Source organism: Giraffa tippelskirchi, chromosome 3 (genome assembly GCF_054371585.1).
Source record: "Giraffa tippelskirchi isolate mGirTip1 chromosome 3, T2T-mGirTip1v1.2.pri, whole genome shotgun sequence".
Taxonomy (NCBI): Eukaryota; Metazoa; Chordata; class Mammalia; order Artiodactyla; family Giraffidae; genus Giraffa; species Giraffa tippelskirchi.
The window spans coordinates 7,680,171-7,685,635 of record NC_137277.1 but is presented as its reverse complement, the minus strand read 5'-3'; positions in this window follow the sequence as shown (position 1 = coordinate 7,685,635).

Sequence of the window (5,465 nt, the reverse complement as noted above, 5' to 3'; positions counted from 1 at the left end):
GCTGTGGCAGGAGAAGGGGGTGCGCTGGGATCAGGGGGAGGAGCGAGCCGCCGAAGGGGGGGATGATCCCGCCGGCAGCCGACCGCGCCAGGGGAAGGGCTGCCCAGGGGCCACGGCGCGCCCTGGCTAAGGCACAGGCAGCCCACCCCGGGGTCGACGGCCGAGTGCGTTCCTGCTCCCTGGCCCTCTGGCGTCGTCGGCGCGCTCCAGCCTCCGGCTCCAGGCTGTGCCGAGCGGAGCAGAGAACCAACCTCCCGGGCAGACGCCGGAGGGACGGACCGCCGGGACCTGCGGGTGCACCCGCCCGCTACCCGGCGCGTCTCTCTGCTTCCCTGCAGCCTGGCGGGCGCGTCGGACCTCCCGGGGCAGGCTAGGGGGAGTCCTCCAGAGAGTTCCAGGTGACCCCTAAACGTGGAGGTGGGGGTGACGAGGAGTCGGGGCGGATTGGGCTGGGGGCTACAGTTTTCCCGACCTGCGAGTGGGATGCCATTGCCGCGTACGCCACGCCTCTTCCCGCCTTTGATTCCCAGGATCATCGCGCCTCACAGGAACCCCAGGGAACAGCCCAGGGAAAGGTGGAAGGATTTCGTTCCCTTCTCTCCCCCACTGAGCGTTTCCCACTTCAGGTCAGTCCAGTAAAAGTTTACGGAGCATCTCCTGTGTGTCAGGCTCGGTTCCTGGCGCCCTGTCTCCGTTTCCTCAATATTACAATATGAGCTAATAACACCTTCTAGAGGGCTCTGATGAGAATGGGAGGAGATGTGTGTGTGAGACCTGAGGCTAGTTGGTAGAATCTGAATGAATCAAACTCTTCTTCTCTTTTTCTTTTCTCTATTCAGATATTCAACAAGGTGAAATAAAAAGGAAACACAGAACAGCAGAACTGCGACTTCCCCAGTGGTCCAGTGGTTAAGACTCCACAATGCCACTGTGGGTGGCCAGGGTCACGGAACTCAGATCCCGCATGCCACATCTAAGACGGGCACAGCCAAATTAAACAAACAAACCATAGCAGAGTTATTGATATGCATCAGCAGCATTTTCTGAGATGGCCAGGAGGGTGTTTAGGTTGCAGAAACACTTAAATATTTATTTATGATGTTGACACGGTGGTGGTTTAGTCGCTAAGTCGTGTCTGACTCTTTGTGACCCCATGGACTGTAGCCCACCAGGCTCCTCTGTCCATTGGATTTTTCAGGCAAGAGTACTGGAGTGGGTTGCCATTTTCTTCTCCAGTCCTGTTCCTGGGTTCCTAGTCCAAAACTTACCTTTTTCCACTCCCTCTCACCCAGGACCTCAGCCTCGGGAGCCCAGCTGCTTGCTCCTCTTGGTAAGAAAACCTTATTCACACCTCTGCCCTGCCTGCTTATTCATTGATTAGGAAGATAATAACCTTTCATTTTTCTGAGATGCTTGCCATTCATGTATTCAATACACATTTATAGAGCACCTCCTCATTTCCGGGCACTGTTCTGGGTCCTCAGGACTTACCAGTGAGCTCTACAAAGATCAAGGTCCTTCGTGAGCTTCCTTTGTAGCAGGGGAGAGAGACAACAAATGTAACTCAAGTTATTAATCAGTTGATAAGTACTTGCAGGAAAAGTAAATTATAGAGTGAGGGAACTAGGAGTACCGGAGTGGTGGTGATGGTGCAGTTTAAAATGGGGTGGTCAAGCAGACCTCATTAAGAAGGTGACATTTGAGCAAAGACTTGAATGAGGAGTGGGAGCTAGCCTGGCTGATATCTAAGGGACTTGAGTTCCAGATAGAACAGCCAGTGCAAAGGCCCTAAAGCAGGAGTGTGTGTCCCTAAGCAAGGGGGAGGTATGGCTTGAGTTGAATGAACAAGGAGATTGGTAGGAGAGAATGTGAGAGGCACAGCATGCAGGATTTTTTCCATTGTGAGGAAGGCTTCTAGTCTGAGTAAAAAGAGAAGCCATGGCAGAGTTTTGACTAGAGGACTGACATGATCTGACTTAAAAAAAAAGGCTTTATTGAAATATAATTCACACATCATGCAGTTTACTCATATACAGTGTTTATTTGCTTTTTCGTATAGTCACTAAATTGTGCAAACATCACCACAATCAATCTTAGGACATTTTTGTTCCTGCCAAAAGAAATCACCTCTTAACCCTAGCCCACCACTCTTCTGTCTCTATGTATACAGTCTCTTTTCCAGTCACTCATGGGATTTTCCAGGCCATTTTCTCTTCCAGGGCATCTTCCCTACCCAGGGATCGAACCCAAGTCTCTTGGGTCTCCTGCTTTGCAGGCAGATTCTCGACCGCTTGAGCCTTTAGGGAAGCTCTAAAAGGTTCTTGCTGTCAGTTAACTACAGGTTGGAGTTTCCGGAAGGGCATTTTCTTTTGTTGATAAGCACTCCTACACTAGCCCCGAACTTTCCTCGGGCTCCTCTTCCCCACTTGAATCTATAGCTTACCTGTTCCAGACATTTTATATGAATGGAATCACACAACAAGTGACCTTTTGTATATAACTTCTTTCACTTGGCATAATGTTTTCAAGATTCATCTGCACTGTTATCAGTAAGTACTTCATTCCTTTTTATGGCCACATAATGTCCCATTGTGTAATAATTACATTTTGTTTATCCAATTCATTTGTTGATAGACATTTAGGAGACTTTTTTCCCCCCTTCTTTTTTTCCCCTGGCCATGTAGAATCTCAGTTCCCTAACCAGTGATGACTGAACCAGTGCCCCCTGCTGGTTCAGAGCAGGAAGTTCAGAGTCTTAACCATTGGACTGCCAGGGAAGTCCCAGACTAACTTTTTAAAAAAAATTATAATTTATTTTTTTACTTTGCCGACAAAGGTCCGTCTAGTCAACGCTATGGTTTTTCCAGTAGTCATGTATGGATGTGAGAGTTGGACTATAAAGAAAGCTGAGTGCCAAAGAACTGATGCTTTTGAACTGTGGTGTTGGAGAAGAATTTTGAGAGTCCCTTGGACTGCAACGAGCCCATTTCCTTTTGGAGAAGGAAATGGCAACCCACTCCAGTACTCTTGCCTGGAAAATCCCATGGACAGAGAAGCCTGGTAGGCTACAGTCCATGGGGTCGCAAAGAGTCGGACACGACCGAGCGACTTCACATTCACATTGGACTGCAAGGAGATCAAACCAGTTCATCCTGAAGGAAATCAGTCCTGAATATTCATTGAAAGGACTGATGCTGAAGCTGAAACTCCAATACTTTGGCCACCTGATTTGAAGAACTGACTCACTGGAAAAGACCCTGATGCTGGGAAAGATTGAAGGCAGGAGGAGAAAGGAATGACAGAGGATGAGATAGATGGATGGCATCACCAACTCGATGGACATGAGTTTGAGCAAGCTCTGGGAGTTGGTGATGCACAGGGAAGCCTGGCGTGCTTCAGTCCATGGGGTCGCAGAGTTGGACACGACTGAGCGACTGAATTGATAATTTATTTTTTCAGTTTTAAAAAAACTTTGGCCATATTGTATGGCTTGTGGGATCTTTAGTTCTCCGACCAAGGATTGAACCCACGCTCTTGGCAATCCAAGTGTAGAGTCCTAACCACTGGACTACTAGGGAATTCCCTAGAAATTATTTCTAGTCATGGTAAAATACAAAAAACACAGTTTGCCACCTTACACATTTTGTGTGCAGTTCAGTAGTGTTAAGAATATTCACAATGGTGTGCAACCAATCTCCAGAACTTTTTGATCTTGCAAAACTGAGACTCTATACACATTAAACACTATCTTGCCATTTCCCCTTCCTTCAGCCCCTGGCAACCACCATTCTACTTTCTATGAATTTCCCTACGCTACATACCTCATATAAATGGAATCATACCATGTCTGTCTTTTGGTGACTGGCTTACTTAGCACAATATTTTCCAACTTCAATCATGTTGTAGCAGTGTTAGAATTTCCTTCCTTTTTAAGGCTGAATAATATTCCATTGTATGGATTAGACCATATTTTGCTTCCATCTGTTGACTATTGTTAATAATGCTGGTATAAACATGGGTGTACAAATATCTCAAGACCTTGCCTTTAGTTCTTTTGGACATATACCCAATAGTGGAATTGCTAGAGCATATAGTAATTCTTTTAATTTTCTGAAGAGCTGCCACACTGTCTTCTACCATGGATGTACCACTTTATATTTGCACCAAAAGTGCAGCAGTTACAATTTCTCCATATCCTCACCAATACATGTTATTTTCTAGTACTGTTATTTTAAAAATAGTACCCCTTCTAAATGGGTGTGAGGTGATGGCTCATGGTGGTTTTGATTTGCACTTCCCTCATGATTAGTGCCTATCACCTGGTGGCTCAGATGGTAAAGAATCTGCCCGTAGTACAAGAGACCCAGGTTCGATCCCTGAGTTGGGAAGATCCCCTGGAGAAAGAAATGGCCACCCACTCCAGTATTCTTGCCTGGGAAATCCCATGGGCAGAGGAACCTGGTGGGCTACCGTCCATGGGGTCGCAAAGAGTCGGACACCACTGAGTGACTAACACTCTCCTTTCTAATGGTTACCACAGACTTACTTCAAAAATGCACCATTTCATTTAGTCTTCCTAACAGTCCTAATTGGAGCTTCTCTGTGGCTCAGTGGGTATAGAATCTGCCGTCAATGCGGGACCTGAGTTCCATCCCTGGGTCAGGCAGATCCCCTAGAGAAGGGAACAGCTACCCACTCCACTCCAGTATTCTGGCCTGGAGAATTCCATGGACAGAGGAGCCTGGCGGGCTACAGTCCATAGCGTCGCCAAGAGTCGGATACGACTGCACCACTTTCACACATTCACAGATGAGGGAAGAAAGGTTTAGAGAGAGATTAAGCTGTTTGCCCAACATCTCCCAGCCATAACGACAGAATTAGAGCTCGCAGTGCTATATTGCAGAGCAAAGGTTTATAGCCTTCCTCGCTTCAACACTCCTCTCTGCTCGGACTGCTCGGGGGCGCCCCAAAGTCCAAAAAACGGCACAGATTCCCATGCATCTGAGAGTTCCTGCCTTACGGCCGGCTCCAGAGGAAGGCGCAGGCAGAGGCGGTCCCCTCCCAGGCGGGGTGTTTCCTTCCTTAGGGTGGGAATCCCATCTCCCAGGTTCCCGGGGAGGAAGACACTCTGGGATCCAAAGCTCTCCGAGACTCAACGGGGTCTCCCGCGCAGGGATGCAAGAGGTGGGGGGGGGGAGGATCTAAGGGTCCTCCATCCAAGGAAGACTGCCGCCAGAAGACCTTAACAGCTACTGTGTCCTCGCGCCTCCAGGGCCCCCAGCCCTAATCCCGCTACAGCTGCAGACGCAGAATCGGCGTCCACGCGCAGGCGCGCTACCACAAGTGGCCGTAGCCTGCGGGCAGGGCCGTCGGCGGCGGAGTCCGCCGCTATCCCGTCAGCCAGCCGAGCCGGCTGGGCTCTCTGCCACCCGCGTCGTCTCGCCTCCTCTATCCCGTCCTGCTCT